The following is a 20,547-nucleotide window of genomic DNA, read 5'->3' on the forward strand; positions in this document are numbered from 1 at the left end:
CACAACTTTCCACTCATCTGCTCTGCTTTTTTCTCCAYGCAGCCTTTCCCCAAAGCACTGAAGGCAAGAGCTGAACTTTCCRATCCACAATGTCTGGAATGGTTCATAATTAGACAAAATGTGTTCACTGACACCTCTAGCAATTGCTCGTTATGAAGAGGCTGAGAAAATAAATGAAGGAAAAAGAATTAGGGAAGTCACTAACTATTGATTTATTCGAGGCTTACAGGCATAATGAATAGCCATCTGGAACCAGAGAATTGTGGCTACACAGTCCCCTCCTTCAGTGAACTGTTTAGACAGCTGATCTCTGTGATTACTAGCTGACCAAAACTGGGTAAACTAATGGCTTTCAAAACTTGGAAATATTTTACATTTTGGTTGTTATGACTATTAAATATAAATGGGTGGCCTGGACAGGCTGTCAAGAGGGGAACAGTTAGGATCTGCATCTTGTAAACTCTCCCCTGATGAGATTCTCCTTAAGGACAGAGGCTTTCATGTGGAACATGTGGTTTGTGCCTCAGGGGCAGAGCCAAGGTTCAGAGGGCAAAAATGCTCCCAGCTCTGTAGTTAGGGAAGCCCTTTAAGGCAGCACCACACGGTTTTCCTTGGCTTCTCATTTCCAGAAAGAAAGCCCAGTGAGGTTACTAAAGAAAAGGAGAACAGAGAGAAAAAACAGAACTTGGGGAAGTTGCAGCAAAGCTTACAATAAAAGAAAAGCTTACATACAGATTATAAACAAAACCTTTCAGCCAAGTTACAACAAAGGCAAAACAAAATGAAAGGACCACAGCGTGCCCTAAGACAGCAGTAAAGCTCAAGTAATTTCCAGTTCTTTCAGCACGCAGGTCAGTGGCAGAGCAGCTGGCACCGCAGAGCCTGTCCCCTTTGCTGCTCGCCCACCTGAGGCCTGCTCCGCAGGCCCCGTCCCCATGGCCGCGGGCAGCAGCTCAGCGGTGCTCAACGCGRCCCTGTCCCTGGGAGGAGCGCGGGGCCGGCCCAGCCACGCAGGCCATCGCCGGCTCCTTCCACGGCTCCATGGGGGCCTGTTGGGCATCTGCCATGGACATCAGCCCTGCACGAACAGGGAAGCGCTGGCCGAGAGGCTCTCTGGCAATTTGCAGGGTGTCAGCCAGCTCGCCAAACACTTACCTCACGCTCTCCAGCCTCTCGCCACCTAGCTTCAACAGCGCACACACGGATAGAGCAAACCTTGCRGCTCAAGAAACTCCTCTGCTCATGTGGATGAAGTCAGTCTAAATCTCTTCCTCCACTCCCCTGCAGTAAGGTGCCAAATTGKTCTCTCCTTGTAAGAAAAACACAGGAGGGAGAAATAGTCCTTCGGGAGGTCAGGGAGGTGCTAAAACATGTCAAACCCTCCAGATCCCTGCTCCAGACTACAGCCGTGTTGAGAGTTTAAGTCCAGAAGAATTTCCCAACATGGAATAAGGAGGTTGAGTGGAGGATCCCTCCCGCGGCCTTCCTGATCTCACGGCTCCACCGTGAGCAGCCTTGCCCGCTCACACCTTCCCCTGCCCGCCCTGGCCCTCGGCAGGGGACGCAGRCAGAGCTTGGCTCTGTCTAAAGCAGCTGTGACGCCTGAGCTCAGCGTCACTGGCAAACACGTCCAACGCCGTGGAGCCGGCCTTGTGCCTCCGCATCCCTGCGGATTTTGATCCGGTCACTTGTGATAAAGGTCACAGTGGTCACTTCAGTCCTTACAATTTATGAATGAGGCCCCTTTGACTGCAGTGCACCAAGTCCTAACAGGGTATTTATCTGCCATTCCCTTGCAAGGCAGGACAGTTTCTGATCCTATATTACAGCAAGGAAACAGAGCAAGGAGATTTACACTCAGTGCAGACAAACTTAGTTATGTTCCTGACTCCTGCTGAAATCAGAGGCATTTAAATGGACAGAACATGTAGGTGTAAAGTTATCTGCATCAGCTCTAGTGGGAGGTCTGCAGCAGGCCCAGAACAACTTCTAATCTCTTCCATTCAAAGCTTCATCCCTCTGCAATCCACCAATTGCTTTAACAACACTTTTATGACCCAGGTCTGAATAATCTGTGTGGTTCTGAAAATAAATGGCACCATAAAGAAAGAGAGATTTGCTGCCTCTTGCACTTCTACCAGTTCTTCAACTCTGTTTTTGCTGCCTTCTGAGTGATGAAGAAGAACCCTGGCCCCTGCCATCCCTACAGAAAATACATAATGTTAATGTGGCCTTGATATTATTATTTACTTTTCAAATGTGGAATGAATTTCCAAGCTGTCAAAAACTATTCCTACAAATACTTGCTGAAATCCAAACCGAGTTTTCTTTTCCTTGTGCGCATCCCTATGAAATTGCAATTACCATGCTGCAGGAGYTCCCTGCTGAAACCCAAATAGATTCCCACCCCCTCTCAGGATACTCACATTTTCCAGCCTCTCTGACTAATTTAGGGATTAGCAGATCTTTGGGATCGCRGCCACGAGTCCGGAGGGAGGCTAACAGCTAAGGCAGGCGCAACGGGCAGCTGGGAGGCAGAGTGCAGAGCAGGGAAGCTCTGGCTGGTACTCGCACAGCTGAGCACGGCTGCTGGCCGGGAGCCTGGCCTTAGGAAACCCTGATTAGGGCCCAAGGGGTTACGGGAAGAGACTTCAACCCCCATCCGTCCAGAGGCTGCATTGCTTCAGCCTGAGGGAAAGGCTGAAAACCTGGAGGGATGTTAGCTGGCTTGCTGCTCCGGGACATGAGCCAAGGGAACAGAGCCAAGCGCGGCACCTCTGTGCTGACCGTGCCAAGTCTGGTGAAAGCCCCAAAGCAACAGGCTTTGACACRCAGGTGACTCGCACAGGCCTCTCCCCAAGTTGTGGAACCTCTATGCCTGGGACCTCAMGTATAAGCATGAAGACCAGGCCGAATTTCTTCAAAACCAAGGGCGTTACCTTCTCATGAAAAGCAGCGGGATGAAAGTAAGACTCGGCCCTTCTGAGGAGGAATAGCCTCATTCCAGAATGCCTGGCGCTCCACACAAGCACGTTATCAGAATGAGAGAGAAAAAAAAAAAATACTCCTACTTGCAGTTTAACCCCAGCTTAATAACTGTGACTGAGGAGAAGATGCCCTTCTGATTTAGATAAGAGAACTAGACAGGCTGGGTCCCTATGGAAGTGAGAACCATATGCAGGGCCTCACTGCAACTGAGCAGCATTTGGCACAATGACAGAATTCAGTGATTTTGATGGATTTGTCTAGTCTCTGTTCCCTGTCCCAGGCGTAAAACATAAGAAAGTTCTGCTTTTGCATCAGTCCCTTACTACACACAATTGCTTTCTGATCCCAACACTACTTAAAATCTAGTCTATTTTATCAAACATAAGTTAGATTAAACTCCTCGCTAGACACGCTAGGCTTACACCTGCAAGGCCAACGTTCACACCTTCCTCGGAGGACAAGTGTATCTGTTCAAACTGAACATTCGCAACAGGTCCCAAATCTCTTGCTTGTCTAAACAGGACACCTAGACAAAGAGATCAGACGTGACCACTGCACATCTTTAGACAGATACACATTGCTCCTAACTTGGGCTGCTACCCTTCCACTATCTGTCATTTAATCACTTCCTCTCAAAGGGGAAAATTTGCACACGATGTGGCTGGCAGGTAATTGCACCAGGAGGCAGAAAATATAACACACCAGACCCTTCGGTTCGATGAAACCCCAACAGCTGCAGCAGCAGAGAGCACTTAGACAAACACGCACAGGTTGGATGCCCATCGTGCAGCCAAGACGTGCAGCCGCGTGCATGAGGCACCGTGCTGCCCYGACACAGCTGCCTTGGCACACCAGCAAATCCCAAATCTTCCTGCCTTGCCTCAGGATGCAGCCCCATTAACACCATCACCATCCCTCTGGTTTTTGACAACAGATCTTTTCAGTGTGTCACATCTGTAGCTTGTATTTATAAAGCTATAACGAATGCCAGGACACACCTGGTCATTCCCTCAATACAAGAGGAATCACAAAGGTTAAAAATAGCAAAGGTTAAAGGATGTCATTCCCATCTGAAGGCAAGAAGTATTTGGATTGCACTGGAATCCCTATACTCACCTCAACAATAGTCTTTATATGTTAGGCGGCATGACCTAAAAACAAAAGAAATAAAATCCCTTTCATAAGGGAATGAATCACGCAAAATTCTGGATTTGGTTTCACTGTTGGTTTTGAAACCTTGTTTTCCTCTCTCTGCCCTGCACCACTCTCATTAGATTCAGAACAGCTCTCGGGATGCCAATGATGCTTTAATTATCTGAAATCTCGATCAGCTTTTCAGTGCAGAGACAGAATGTGTGAGCTTAGCACAGCTCAAAGGCTTCTGGTTCACGACATCTGTTTTAAAGTGAACCATCAACATAAGCTATATTGCTGTCTTGCCTGGTCCAGTTACTGCCCTTGAGAACAGCACAGCTAACAGCCCTAAACACCAAGTTCRTGGATCACCAGAAAGGTGCTGGGTCAGGATGCACTCTTGATGTTATCTCCCTGCTAATATATAAGCTAAAGAAACATTCCCAATGCAGTTCCCAAGTTTTGGTCTACAAGAAGAGAAAGAAGAGGCACTGACTTTGATCCTGCAACACAATAAAATGAGGAAATGAGCCAGCTGGAAGGYTCCCCTAGATATTAAGCAAGAAATAAAAGTAAATCCACAAAGCATCAACTTGAGGTCCAAAGTTGGCAGCCATCAATAAGAAGCAACAGTGTTCAAGTGGAAAAAGAAACAYGACTGCCAACTGGCCAACTATCAAGGCAGAGACTAGAGAGGAGAATAAAGTGAAATAAATGGAAGACAAACTGACAACATTTTCTTCTTGTCTTAAAGGTCTGATTTAGGCAAAAGCAAAACTAGGACCCTCTGCAAGGGCTGCAAACCTGTTACCAATGAAAGGAAAGGGACTGTCCACACCACTGCCTCCGGCAAGAAGGTCTCCCTATTGTGAAAAAGTTCAAGAATTCCTCAGGGCAAAAAAATCACTGTACTGTGCTTTAGAACACAGGCTGAATAAAAATAATGTAATTAAACACGTGGAGATTATGAGAATATGATAAAATACGGAATGTATTTATCTGCATATTTTTGCTAAAGTAACCCATGTTCTAAGGAAACCTAGCAGACAATTTCTAATATGACATCAAGTGCTTCCTTAATGTTTTGCTAGATTAAGTCTAAGATATTACTTCAGTTAGTAAAGATGGACAAGGTGGGTGAAGAGCTGCCTAAAAAGTTCAATTTATGTTCATTGGGGCCCCAATTTAGGGCTGCTCTTACTTCACATTTGCATTAATCTTCATAGCATGAGAGAGGAATGAAGCAATGGAAGTTGCAGATGACAAAGAGCTGGAAGGCCTCATTAATAAGAGGACTAGGATATTATTATAAGGGAAGGAGTGGGTAACTTGTGACTGGAATGGCAAAAATAAAATGAAATGCATCTTGAATGTGGCATTTAAGAAATCTGCCACTGGTTTTCAAACAAAYAAGTTTCAAGCTGTAGATCTGAAAGAATGAAAAATGGTCCCTGGCAGCTCAGTGCAGAYGCAGTGAACATAGCAACCGGTTAAAGCTTTCATTTAAATCCTCTGAAGGAACACACAAAGTGTTTACAGAAATGCAATTCATATGGCAGCCCAAGCACAAACCTAATTTTACAGCACAGAATATTCAGAATAAGGTTTTGCATATTCTTCCACACTAGACAAATGCAGCCAGCCCTCAAATTCTAGGGTGCAGATCCACGTGGCAGTAGGTGGGTATTTACCCCRTATGTGCTCGGTTTGTCTTCATTCACCTCTCGGGTCCGGAGCCCTCCTGTGACCATGGAGCTGCCTTGCACAGACATGAGTGTGCGAGACACCCACCCCAGGGCAACAGATCCACTAAGGCTTCAATSCTTGGGCAGAAACAACCCTTGAGGCACAACTATGAAATGCAAAATRCAGCAAAAATAGCATTTAAAAAGTCTCTGAAGTTTGGGGGAGGACGGGRAAAAGAGGTGACAGTTAAGGCAGACAGAGCCTCTAAGCACTGCAGGTACAGCAGCAATGCTTCCATTTTTTCTTTTGGACGTTTTCTTGGAGTTTGACTTTTTCAATGTCTGTGTAGACCTGATACRAATTGGCAGAAGAAATCAAACCACCCACACAAGATTACCATTTTTACCAGGCATAGAAATGCCACGATTTCTCTCCGAATTTTAGTATGAATTCCAACAAGATAGTCTGTAGTCTATCAACGAGATTAAAAATAACTTTCAATATTAAACTTGCTTGATTTTCAACATAAATAAGATCAGCTGTAGCACAGAGCAGGTAAACAATGATTTCCTACCATTGATAAAAAGGTAAAGATGAAAAAAACTTTAGATTTTTTTCAAAGAAACAAAAATCAAACCCAGCAATCTCATATACCATATCGTCTCTATGGTCCTGAATTTACTCCAGATTATATGTATGATGTCTGTCCTCCATCTGACACATTGTCCATGTGCATCTCAGGAAGCCCTGGATATTGCCTCCCGATTACAGCTTTCTAGGTCACAGAGGCGATTGGAACATGCAATAGTTAAATCACAATTCCTGGGAGAAACCACACCAAAAATGCAGAACCAGCTTTAGGGAAACAGTTGGCTAACTTTGACAAAAAGAAAAGTAAATAGTATAACTAGAAGATGGGTCCCTCGATTAGTCAGAAAAAGTCTTTCATGGAATACACAGTTGATGGCAAGATTTGGGAAGCCTTGCTACTCCACTTTTAGCCATCTCTTAGGAGTACTCATTTCTAAATATTTTTCAAAGAGAAAGCTTAACATATGTGGTGTTTAAAGCCCCCCTTTTACAAATATTTACACACAGGAACAATTTTATATATGCAAACAGCAGCTTCTTGTTCGATGGGGTATTCACATGCCTAGAGTATTCATTTAGCACTGAAATGTCATAGCTAAACACAAGATTTTGGGGAATTATTTGTATTTAACAACTTGAGCATGTCATCCTCTTTTCATTTAAAAGAATTCACGTACATCCTTTTCTGTACAGTTCTTTGAAAWACATGTTTTTGTTGAACTTGTGTCTGCTTCTAGATCCTTCCCCCACTATATGCTCTGTTTTCTGCCATGCATTTTCTTTATGGGATTGGTCCTCTAATTCAAACAGTGGGTTTTTTTGCTGCTTAATTGAATGATTAGTTTTTAAGACAAAAAAAATCAGTATATTTATGTACTGTTTCATTTTTAAATTTAATGACCCCAAACACCAACAAAACAAAGCTAATTCTTCACCTTCTAGATGAAGGTTTTTGAAACCAGCTTTAGCCTGGGGAACATTTTCCTGAATGATAGCTTGAATAAACACGCATGAGCTGAAAAAAAAAACTTATGTGCCAACTGAAAAAGCTCATTATGAGGCTCTATGCACGCTCACGCTTTGTTCTTTTGTTCTGGATGATTTATTTAAAAAACTTCATCGCTTTATAAGGATATATTTAGTTCTGAGTCACTTATAAACAAATCATGGTCTCCAGTGCGACTGGAAGGAGCTGGGCCCTTTCGGCAGGCGCTGACACGCAGACTTGTTAGATGAGGGCAAGAAAAGGAGCAGAGAAAGGGAAGAGCCTCCTCCCTTCCCTACTCACACCAGCCTCCAAACACCCACATTGATGCCCATAATGTGCATGGCACAGCCAAAGCACCACTGCGCTGAGATACAGGGAAGTAAAGAAACAGATTTTTCAATAAATGTCTCTGGAAACCTACTTAGTGATGCTCCCAGCAAGAGCCAAAGGAATTACCATAGGGTTCGGCATCACCTCTCGAACATTCCCAAATATAAACTGAAACAACTAGTACGTCCGAGCTGATGAATGAGATTGCTTAAGATGTGAGTAAAAGTCAGGTTCTCTCAGACTGAATTCCTGGTGAAACTCCACTCATTCGTCTCACCGTTGGGGCCTCTTTGCTGAGGGATCACACAAAGGAACCTCCCCTGAAAAAATGAGGGGAAAAACTGGTCTCCTGAGCGCTCTGGTTGGCTTGCTTTCCAATATCCTGTCCGCAAGTCTCCATCTCTGGAAGACAAAGGAAGGGGAATCTTCTCGCTGACACAAGGGTGAATTTAGCCTGTGCCTGTGGGTCTCTATGGAGACCGTGTCAACACATCTGTTTTCTTTTTGCACATGTGCGGGGCGCGTTCAGCACAGAATTCCTCACGGCGGGAAGCAAGCATCGCTGCAGGGCAGGGACAGAGAGGATTCCTTACCACAGTGCCCGGAGCAGACCCGCTCGAATGCATTTCCATCAGTAATGGGACGAAAAGAGCAGGGAGTGCAAGTCAGAGCTTAAAGTTCAAGGGCCTGCATCCCTTGATGCTCAGATTTAACATTTGGGCTAAGCTGATCTTGCAAGGGGGGAGAGGAAACGCAGAGGTGGGACATAAAAGGCCACGGGGTGACAAACAATTTTCCAAAGTTCGAACCGTGTCAGCAAGTGCCGGATATTGGTGACCCTTCTGCGCAGCCAGGACACACAAAGAGCTCCCAAAACCAGCCACACGGCTCCGGCACACACACTACTGAGCATTTACATTTTTATAACATTATTTTCCATTTACCCCCTGCACACGTTCATTTGCAGTTAATGACAAAACRAAAGCAGACTGCACTGCAGCTTCGTTGCACTTATTGTTCCTCTCGCTAAACGCGTTTCCACTCCAGCACGGGCTCGGGAAGCACGAGCTCTACCGGCGCCGCTTTCAAAGCTGCCTCTTACTCTTGGCCTGCACCACGTTAAGCCAGATTCCACCAGGCAGCAAAATGTCCTGCGGTCATTATTAATTTCTGCCTATCAGAGCATCCCTTTGAAATTTCACCTTCTGGAGCAAAAGGAAATCTGAAATTAAGGTAACCTACATGAATTTTAGCGCTTTTAACCAAACCACATTCTGAAAAATACATCCCATGTACCACAACCGCACAGTTTCAAACCCGCTCTCCTAATATTCCAGTCTCTTATTTACCACTCCAACTTGTAAAATCTTTAGCTTTCAATATGAAGCAGTCCCCTGGCACACTAAGCATTTTTGGGTGGGACTTCAAACCTGGAAGTGAGGAGCAGCAGTTCCTTGTGCAAAGCGTCTTCTCTTGGAGGGGCTCCCTTTCCATCACACCAGGTCCTCAACGGTGTAAACAAGGTCAAGTTTGCTCCCGAATCCTCAGACAAGAGGATCGGAGCCCTCCTCAAACTAYATCAGACAAAAATCAGGCATATTCATTTAAAACTCCTGTTTGAACTTCTTTTTAAGAAGACTTGTACGATTGTGTCTGGGGCATATTGAAATATCTCTAGATATGTGTCTTGAGAGACATCTCTATTGGCAATATTGTCAGAGATTACACTAAATCAGAAAATTAAAGGGCTAGAGGAAAGCACCTTTATCCACTGCACTAGATTCCTGCAAGCAGGATATCTTTATGTATTTATATAGTCCCAAAGAACCCAACTTTGCTGCCCGCAGCTCTTACAAAGGTTTGGAAATGAGTATCTGTGAGCAGCAGCATCTTGCTAATTAGCTAAGGAAAGAACTGGAAGGTGAGATTTTGGTAGCCAAACTTTAACACATAAAAAAAACCCTCTTCCTTACAGCACTAAAAGGCACCTTATGAAGGCTTCATACCTTTGCCTCAGTGTTGGGTTTATCCATTTAAAAATTTCACATAAGGGAGTTTTGCCACTGCCATCTTTAAGCTAATTAAACACCTCGACTTTCACTATTTATTTAGCAAGACACCAGCTACCTCGTAATAGGAACCTCTGAGGCAGGAAGACATTTAGCAGTCAAATGATATCAGTTAAAATATTTAAGTGCTCACTGGATATGCATAATGTCCCATAAACTTCCAGAGACATGTTGTGGAAGGGACACTCTGGAGCCCCTGTCCCTTCAAAAGCCGGGTGAGATGAGCAGAGCTGCAGCCATTAGTCATTTCACAGCTTGTTTGGGTTGGCTGCGGAATTTCATGCCTTTCTGAATACTTAGCTAAGGAATTTCATGACATGGCAATACTTAAAGTGAAAAGGACACACTAATTAGTTCAAGGCATGATAGGAATTTGATTTTATAATGTCAACGTTTTGACTGCATAATGCATAATAAAGAGAGCTTGCAAGATTTGCCTGACTAAAATACAAGATTAACCTTGGGGGAAAATGCTGAATGTTTTTCCTAAGCCTTTACAGGATATGAGAGAAGTCAAAATGCCTGAGCCATTTTTCAATAAAACAAAAGTTTCTTCTTCTGTAATTCTCATTATCCTTGGATTCTCATCCCCGGGTAGTCCTCAGTCAGTATTTACTAACGCTGCTCCTTCTCTCCAGCTTTTGAGCCCTGGCCGCGCTCYGGGCACATGCCCAGCTGGCATCCATGGGCCGCAGTAGCTCTTGTTCCTTTTTCAACTTTGCTGGCAAAGCATCAGCACAGACCTTAGGGAGGAATTAATCTTCTGTGTAAATATATACTGTGGAACCTTCCCTTGGGAAAAGGGTGTATAGGCACCGAGATTCTTCATGCTATTGAAAATCTCTTTGGCACACGAAGTGCTATTTAGTCAGAATCTAAGACATCTGCTGGAATTTATTCCACAGCTTTTCTACTGGGAACTTCACTAGCAGTGGATTCCAAATATCAACATAAAATGAACAGTGAATGTTTTTTTGCAAATTTCAAACATATTCAGTATTTCAATAATAGCAAAGAACTTTGCTACTTACAGGTTTCTTTAAAGCAGCAAAAAAATAATGAAAACCCAGAAAGACTGACTTTCCTTCCTACCCAGCCAACTTTAAATYTCAAAGTATTAATATACTTTATTTTATAAGAAGGGAAACAGGTGTAAAAAGTGGAAAAATGCAGCAGGTCTAGAAAAGCAACGTAGAATTCTTAACAAGCACCACAGCTCAAAGCTGTGAGACCAAGCRACACTGCTGCTCATTGATTTCAGACACAAAGAATGGAAAATTTCAGATATTTCCTTTATAAAATAACTGCTTTTATTGGGCCACACTAAGCAATTAGAGTGTGCTGCTATTGGCCATAATCTGAAGAGTCCGTGTATGTGCTGTGTAGTAATTCTGACTGCAATAAAGGTTGTGCATCAAATCCTTAGGCTGCTAATATCAACTGAAATACTAGAGTCTTTCTATTTGTTACTTGTTTCCAGGAGAAACAAAGAAACAAAAAAACACCACTGGTACTTAAGATACTTCAACAAATGCTTAAACTTAAGCACTTAAGGTTCAAGTCATTTTTTTTTCCCCCTTCTGTAACAGGTCTCTACTGAGCTATTTCACATATAAAATCAACCAGCAACAGCGTGTTCCATGGCTGCAGATCAGCATAAGGATTTAGATGACAGTGGATGTGGCCAGCTTCTTCTAGTTTATACTAAACCTGTTCTGACTATGTTTATACATCACCAAGAGTCTAGGAAATCAAATGCAACATACAATTTCTGTGAACAAATAACCAGTTTGGGCCTTTTGTGTACATAATTCAGGTGTTCCACTGCATATACTTTTCCTTTTTAAACATATATTTAGTTTACTGTGCGGCAAAAACCTCTCTATCACAGAGTTAGGTAGGCACTTCAGAACTAAGATAATGAGGTAGAGGTCTTACGTAGCAGTTAGGGGAAAAAAAAAGGACAAGCTCAGAGCCTTCAGGATTCGGGATTTTTTTTAATCCCCACTCAGCAGGCACCACACCTACAATGTACTTTTACAGAGGCTCAAGATTCTAAGTAACTGTTTCCAAGTGTGAGTAAAAAAAAAAAAAACACCATGTGTCCCAGGGGAATTCAACCTGGGGTCAATGTTGTCAGTCCCACGAGGACTATTTCTGCTGTTCTCCAAGAGCTTCTATCCAATGTAGAACCTTTACTGAGATGGACTGTATTCCACAATCTCAAAATGACTAGGGATGGTACAACACTCTGACTTACACGGATAATTATATAAAAAAAGTACCCAAACGAAGAAAATAACGCATTTAGCATTTGGGGAGCCTTAATGATGTACCTAGCACATAGACGTACCAGGCAGCAACAGGTACACTGAAGCCATTCAAAGTCACACAGACCATCCAAAAAACTGCACCTCACTCAGCTTCGAACCACTTGCACTAGGAGACAAATGCCAAAAAAAGGAGCCATCTGGGTCCTCACCAGCATCGCACAGGGATAAGTAACTTATGAGAATTTGCTCCTCTGTCAAACACTCAAAATATTTTCAGCAAGCTTCTCTGGGGGAGGTGTCCTAACTCATTTTTAAAAAATATTTTCTCTGTCAGCTTGAATAATGGAGTACAGGACAGCTGTAAAATCTGCCTGCGACACCTAGTTTGAGGCAGCTGTAAGCATTTCAGAGGACAAGCAGTGAATTTGAAATGATCTTGACAGATCRGAGAGAATCTGAAACTGTTCAAGGAAGTTAAATCCAATAAAGGGGAGCGCAGAATGCTGCGCACGACGGAAGAACCAGGGAAATTCAGAGCACAACCCGGGGCCAGCTGGCCAGGCAGCAGCTCGGCAGAGAAACACTTAAAGCTTCTAGTGAATCGATAGCATGATGGTGATTTAAAAAAAACAGATCTCATCCTGAGAGGCATTGTCACAAGAGTCATATGGAAGATGCATGTAATTTATTCCACTCTATTTGGAAATGTCGAGAAATAAAGATAGAGCTTCCAGTTTGAGGAGGCAGATAAAGAAAAAAGCAGAAGAATTTGAGACGTTCCAGGAGAGCRGGGCCAGCAAGCGGCCTGGACACAGCCGAGTGCTGGCAGAGAATATAAATAGGAGGCTGTCTAGAACATCTTGCATCTCAAAGAGATGAGCGCTACCTAACAAGTGCCCCTGCAGAAAAGATTTCACAAAAGAAATGGATTTTATTTAAGAATAAATGGTCAAGAGATCCTTATCTAGGCTGGCAGATCAAAACACAGCCATGGGTAGAAAAGGTTGTGAACTTCAACTCAACAAAAATTAATTGACATTAGGACAAGATAGCCAATGTTATCCCTGGTAAAAACGTATCAAAATAAAACTGCCATTGAAGTAGCAGCAACYCTGCTTTGCAAAGCCTGCTTGGTGTGAAGTACACACTTTGCAGAGGGAGGCAGTTTAACAGAAGAGAATGAAGTGYCCCCCAAATCAGAAAGGACTGTTCCTATCCATGGCGATTCCAGGTTACCACCCCCAACCACTGCCTGACATGGTCTTCTTGCAGTTTAGAGAATAGCTTGGCTCCTGTTCCTGTGCTTAAGTGAAGGCAGCCCCTGCAGCCCCCAGCTCACCCTCCCTTTGGCTTTCAGACAGGAAAAACCCAAACAAGCGAAGGCACCGCGAGGACTGGGGAGAGATGCAGCAGTTCCTGTCACAGGGGGAGGAGCCGCACACGCGAGCGCTCCGCAACCCGGACCCCACGTTCTCGGGGCCTAATTACAAAGGGATCGTGCAGACCCCGCAGGATTCATCTAATCCTTCTTGCTAGCTCTTATTGCTGCCCAGCAGGCATCGTTTCCATACGTTATATCAGCATCACTTGGCAAGTCCCCTCCTTTCTGGAGTCCTAGATGAACTAGTAGTCTCTTTCCACAAGCACATCAGCTACATTAATTGTGGTAATGAACAGCAGTATGCATTAATTTCTGTTTTTGTCCCCTTCCTACTTTGTTCATTTAGGAGAAAAGAATCTATTGATCTGATCAAGCGCAATAGTGCACCACAATTGACTTTCCTGATCACATAGAAACAGGCTGCTCCAGTGCAAGTGGATTATTAATRTTCCTGCGATTTGTGATACTCAGTGACTAAGGAAATACTGGAGATGTTTATGAGCATTTAGCTCTGGAGAAAAAGTGTTCTATTTTTGACACTGAATCATGATAAAGTAAAAACACAATGTTCTTTGTGGTCCCTTCTCATTCTCCCATTGCAAAGGGRAAAAAACCACTAAAATCTGAAGGGATTCTCTCAGATAAATGATGGGCTCTATATTGGCTTCTTCAATCTCCTTCACTTTTCTCTTCTGTAATATTGGAGAAGATTAAAATTAACTTTACTGTATACAAATATTACTGCTGTGATCCTCCTGGGAATAGCATGCCCAGCATCCCCTGAAAAGCGCACTCCCCAAATTCACAATTTAATTTACAGCACAATGCCCACTTCAGGACAAAATGCCAGACTCCTGAAAGCTTTCGCATTTTCTTTGCTCTGCTTGCCGAGGGATTGCTATTCCTAGAAGAATTCAGCTCTAAGATAAGTGTTAATACATTATTTCTGTAGATCTCCAGGGCCTGAAGTTTGAATTTAATGTGAACTGAATAAAATCATTTGCCTTTTATCAGCATGGTCCATGAAGCATGGTTTGAGGCCAATATGTGACTCCAAGGAAAATGAGTTCAGCTCCAACTCCCTAATCCCTGCATAAGATCATAAAATCACCACACATCACTCAGTCCTGGTTAGTGAGAAACGGCTGCTGCGGTAGCAGTAAAAAGAAAACTGAATTACAGTCACTGGCTCCTCCAAGACAACAGCTCTTGCAGGTGAGGAACGGGATTGCATATGGATACACAGCCGTGCAGCCAAYGCAGAACTATAAACTTCGCTACATGTTGATGTTTCTAACTTGGAAATAAAAGGAGAAAGTGAAGACGGACAGTAAAGTGCAGAGCACAGGAAAAACATATAACATTATCACTGTAGATTTATAAGAAGAATTTATTAGTAGAAACAATAATGCAGGGAAGTCATCGGGGGTAATAGAGAGGGCCTGACCCATGTGATCTTCCCTGTTTCTGCCATTAATGAATTTAAGCAATATRGAATAACTAAGAGGTCTCTCTCTCTTGATTAGGGTTAAAGGTTTATCTAATTATGACCGATTGTGCCTTACATCAGACATCACAAACAACAATCAAAGCTAAGCTATTCAATACAAATGGCCTCTGTGGATGCCCTATTTGATTTGCATATTTTAAAATTAAAGAAAATTGTGCCCAGCACTGTTGATATTCCTTCCTACGCATTCAGGTTTTACAAATTTGCTCTYCAAAGCCATCAAACTGTTCCTGGGTACAAGCAAGCACTCAGCAGTGTCACTAAAAATGGAAAATAAATAAAGAAAACAAACACACATGCATGCACATAGTTCCAGAGCCACACTTTAGGAATCAGAAATTGTGTATTGAATCRAAGCAATAAAAAGATTATCTTGGTGATCTTTAACTGAACTCAGATGGAGCCATCAWGAACCTTGCCAACCTCTATGTCAATATAGGAGCTTCTTACAAAATAATACAGCAGYCTACGTGCTAGCGGACTTGACCGAATACAATGCATTTCTTGGTGCTCAAAGGCACTTCTTTCTCTTTTTTCTYGTTACTGATCCCGTTGCTGTCTGATAAATGAATTAAGTTCCTTGGAAATTACCAARGTAAACACATAATTAGCATTCTAGCACACGAATCGCTGTCAGCCCATTCCAATGCTTCAAGAGGTAGGAATACTTGCTTAATAAATTCTGCTTCTGGTACTGACCTTGGAGCATCCCTACGGTGAAGTTGCTTCTTACCTATTCCACAGCAATGGTATGAAAATTGGATCATGACAGAAAGTAGCCAAAGTTTAGTCTGGAAGCCAAAAGTTAAGGAAAATGTAACTGTGATGGGAGATACGTGGAAAGGCAACTTCCCCTTGACCTGCACAGGGACCATCCTTGATAAGTGGGAACAACATAGGACACCTAAAATGCCTTTTGTTTTTTCCTCCCCCCTCAATGATGGGTCACTGTGTTAGAAAAAAAATGTTCTCATAGAAAATGAATCAATGGGAGAAAATTCTGCTCTCAGGAATAACAGCCTTGGCTAATGCGAGCAAGACRTAAGATGCAGTGTGTACAAATTAAATCGAGCAGGAGCACTATCAAGACATGCCAGTGAACAAGGTTGGAAAGCACGTGTGTAGTGTGTTAAGTTCCAAAACTAAAGCAATTTTCACTTGAAACAAAAAAACTAATCCTGTGCCAGATTTTGATTTCTCCAACTGGTAAAAATATTGTCTAACAGTAATTGATGGTTTTTCTAGTAGTCACTTCAGGGGTTCGGTTTAAAACTTAACTAGCATCAATTTGTGTACTGTTAACATAGCAAAGCACCTACATTTGATTATTTAACTGTCCTATGAAGGATAATTCTTTATAGTAGTTTTCTTAAAAGAGAGGTTTTTACTTGTGAAACAGATAGTATCTGGTTTTGCTAATTGTGGAATAGGGTAACAAATGCTGTGAGAAGGTACATCTTGAACATATTTGTTTTATTTTTGGGATGTATAAAGGGGGTGTGTTTTGACTAGAAAAAGAATCATGGAATTTGCAGGAGACAAAATGTTGTTATTTTAATAGCTGAATATTGGTGTAAGATTAAGTAAATAATGAATGTAGTATGATTTAATGTTGCTATGACACATATTTTAATGATGTTATGGTAACCAACAGATTTACCTTCAGTTTTCTGTGCCATTCTATATGCCATACATAAAATTAATGAATATGTAAATCAGCACAAAGAAAATCAATGTTACAGAATAATTTCTTACAGCTGCTCCCAAGGTCATGCTGCAATGTCTGCTTTATATCTCGTTTCAGACCAGCTTGGGCATAGGGAAACTCCTCCCTTTCAATTCTTTCAGCAAGGATACCTAACATCTACTTAATATTGGAAAAAAAAAAAAAATCAAACCAAAACAGCCAAAAACACCCAAGCACTTGCCTATAATCATTTAAGCAACAATTTCTGTGACCATTCTGGTGGACGGACTCAGCAAAACCACCGCTAACAAACTAAATAAAAGTGGTTATAAAGTCAAGGGAATTGCACAAAAATTTCCCCGAGGGCAGGGCTTGCAAGAGTTTGCAAGTCTCTAAATAGGCCKGGGCAGCAAGAAGAGCACGAGAAACCCGGACACTCTAAGTGAAGTCCTAACTGCACTGCAACTGCTTCCCACTTCCAGATCACTACAGCAGAGCTCTGAGCTCAATGTCCTGTAATGACTACAGGGCTGCACATGAACATTAAGATCTCCTTCCACCTGCTTGGAAACCTACATCCCAGGGGATGGTTTTAATGGGAATAGAATTGGGTAGAGAGGAAGGTTTGAGCGATGACAAAGATATAGAGAGAGGACAAAGACAACACCTTCAGCGTGCAATGTCACCAGCACGGTAAGGCCATGCCTTGGAGTTCAGGAGCTGCTTAACTTGGGGACAGCTCACAAACACGTCTGTGACTGGAGGGGGTCACTTCTTATTTTGCTTTAGTTGCAGATGATCCCACCAGATCAATTAAAGAGCAAACTAYAGGTGACCCTTTCAAAATTACCTCCCACTTAGATGGGCTGAAATCTGCCTGTTAACTAGAGCATACACAGTATGTGAGGGCAACACTTTCCCCCTGCTACTGCTCCATAGGATGTTGAAAACAATGACCAGCTGTACCACAGCAGCAACGTCTGCTTACTAGCAAGGGTTACTGTTTTGCTGGGGAAGACGAGCATCAAGTTAAAAAGCAGCATTCTTCACGCTGGAAGACCAAGCGGCACAGCAGTGCTGCGCTTTTTCACATCTCCCCATTAGTAAACGTTTTTGTCATGCCAGAGTTGTACATCTGTTTAAATGTTGCAAGCATTTATGAATATTAATAACCATTTGTTCCAAAAGAGCTGTAAATCAGTTAATTAGGAACCTGTCATCATGTTTATATTGTCTAAAGGAAAATCCAGACCACATCAGAATATAAAATTAAGCTAAAATTTAGTCTACAATCACCTTTGTATTTTTGTTTTTGGACAGTCTTATGTTAGTCTAATAAATAGTGAAAGATATACTGTATTTACATTATACTGACATTACATTAAAAGTTAGCTGAATGTCCAGCTGAAACAGACAGTCCTAGATTCTTTTCTCAGTGAGACCAGCAACTTCAGGTGGTACCGAATGCAACAGCCCTGCAACGAGAGCTAATGGAGCCCTGAAATAATCAATAAAATAAATTGCCCATAAATAAGTGATATATTGACAAATAATAGAGGCTCAGCTGGCAATTATTTAACATTGGAACTTTCCTTCCTACAGGTCTTCCAATATTTATTAAGCTAATAATTTCAGCATTTTATGAATGCAAATTGCTCTTTCTCCACACTCAATTAATTTTGTCTCTAAACAATGAACTTTCGACACCAATTCCCATCACTTACACTCTGCATCACTTAGGTACTCTAAACAGCAATACTTACAATTCCCATTCTGCCTTTGCAACAGGAAGAATATGACCTACATTAATTATAGTATTATTGTATCAAAATGCCCTTTGAACTATTTGCCTGGTTTTGACCTCTCTCCAAACACCACTTATTAAAAAACAGAAAATGCAAGTCTCTGTAGAAAGGCTTAGCTGTTGTCAAGAGTTATTTTCATTAATATTTTGAAATCCAGAACTTTTACCCGTGAACCCGGTTCCTCTTTGGTTTCAGATTTCTTATTAAAAAAAGTACATTATTTAGGAYTCCATTCATCTAAACTTGCAAAAAAATTTTTATTGCTTTAAGTGAATAAAGGTCTTAAACTGTTAGCACAAAAAGACAGCCCCTCACAACCTTGGTAATGTCATTTCAGTGTGGGGTATTAGCAGGAGAAAATTGAYTGTTAGGAGTGACACATTTGTAACTAACACATAAATTTTGACCTCCAATACAAAAACTTGAGAGTCAAAGAATTCAAGAAGAGACACAAATGCACATTTTTTCCAAAGTATCCTCTTGACTTTAAACTACATTTGATAGATTCTTACTCACGCCCATTCTACTCATTTTCTATTAAAATCTGTTTGCAGTAAGCGCCAATATTATCTAACAAGCCTGAAAGCACTTCCAAAGCTGCCACGCACCTTACAGCAAACACTCAAACACCTATAGAGTTTAGGCTGTACTTTATGATAAGTACTACATTCAAGTTGGGCATCATCTTTCTACTCTATGGCAAATGAAATAAGGAAAATCTAAGCTAAAATAATGGGCAATGTCTTATCTTCCTGTCTTATCATTACAAAAAATGGTAAGGCATTCCTTATATGATCATTTTTATAAATTAGCTGCAACAGTAAGTGGTATAKAGGATGCTTCCCTATGAGTTAATGACCAGTTGAAGTTAATGGCTGCTATCTCCTTTTTGAGCAATCAAGTCTGCTCTCTGGTCATCAATCCCCAAGAAATGTCTGGTTCCTAAAATCATTACTGTTTAATTGAAAGGACAGCAAGGAATGCAGTGGAAAACAAACAGCCTCTGAGGGGGAAGGCACAGAGCAGAGTCACACCAAGCAGCTCTTCTCCCACCCTCCAGTTGAGGGGTTGAGAACAACCTGGGAGGAGAAATAAATCTGAGGAGACAAAAGGCCTCAGCAACGAACCAGCAGCTCGTAAATAAAGTCCCCACAAACAGCAAGCACTTTTGTTTTCCTTCTCTCTTTTTTTTTTTTTATTTAATCATTACTCACCCCGACATGAATCCTAATTAAAATTTTACACAGTGTGTCTTTTAATTAGCCGTGGCTGGAGTGGTAAAAGCTATCAATACTGAGCAGCATAATTGCACAAAATGACTTCTGAGCGGGRCGTAGCAGGCCGGGCTCCCCTGCGCGGCAGGGGGTTATTGCGGCACCGGGGGCTCAGACACCGCGCGAGGCAACACCGCGCAGGGAGCGACACAGGCGGCCGCGTCGGACACGCTGGCGGTTGTTGCAAACAGCGTTTGGCTCCTGTTGCACTCGGGACATCGGCGTTCACAGAAGCTATAAGCGGGCGATGTTTATCTTGATGCTGTGGGTTTATTTTATCTTAAATAGAAGGATGTGTTTAATAACGGTGTACACAAACAAGGTCTGCTCCATGTATGASCTCGTTTGATTATACTTTGCAGTGGCAAACAGTGAACCGATCTCTCTTGCTTATCGAAAAAGTGATACTAAATAAATGCCCATGCTGGCAGAATGCAAAGCAGCAATGTGATTTCTGTTCTGCAAGCGCACGAGGTGAATGTACTCAGATTTAAACAGTTTTACAACAATGCAATCCTTGCATTAACTTTCCTCTCCCGCTCTTTCCTGGAGGAGCTAGGCCAGGACGTCACTAGCACSGCGCTTGCCATGGCCCAGCTGCCTGGGAATGTCCTGCCACGCACCAAGGGCGGCTGCAGCAGCRCCCTCCCATCCAGCCACGCGCCGAGGCTCTAGCCCCAGCAGCAGCAGTTTGTAGCCCACAGTCCTGAGGAACCATGCACTCAAGAGTGAAGACAAATCCCAGTGAGTGAATCCCTTACGCAGACTAGATGGGAACTCCAAATGAGCGCAGCAGTGCACGTTCAGGTGAAACGTATGCCAAAATACCTA

At 42.6% G+C, this 20,547-nt stretch overlaps 1 long non-coding RNA gene across 2 annotated transcripts in view; it reads right to left on the reverse strand.

Annotated features, from left to right (window-relative positions):
* Positions 1-290: 290 nt before the first annotated feature.
* Positions 291-20,547, reverse strand: part of LOC112949672 — a 35,597-nt gene continuing 15,340 nt past the window's right edge. For both annotated transcript variants that reach the window (XR_003249848.1, XR_003249849.1), the window contains 2 exons: positions 1,156-1,309; positions 291-1,078 (listed from right to left, as the gene is read on the reverse strand). This is a non-coding gene — a long non-coding RNA (uncharacterized LOC112949672). The remainder of the gene's footprint in view (positions 1,079-1,155; positions 1,310-20,547) is intronic.

This window comes from Nothoprocta perdicaria, unplaced genomic scaffold (genome assembly GCF_003342845.1).
Source record: "Nothoprocta perdicaria isolate Ctin4 unplaced genomic scaffold, notPer1 scaffold_3, whole genome shotgun sequence".
In the NCBI taxonomy this organism is placed as follows: Eukaryota; Metazoa; Chordata; class Aves; order Tinamiformes; family Tinamidae; genus Nothoprocta; species Nothoprocta perdicaria.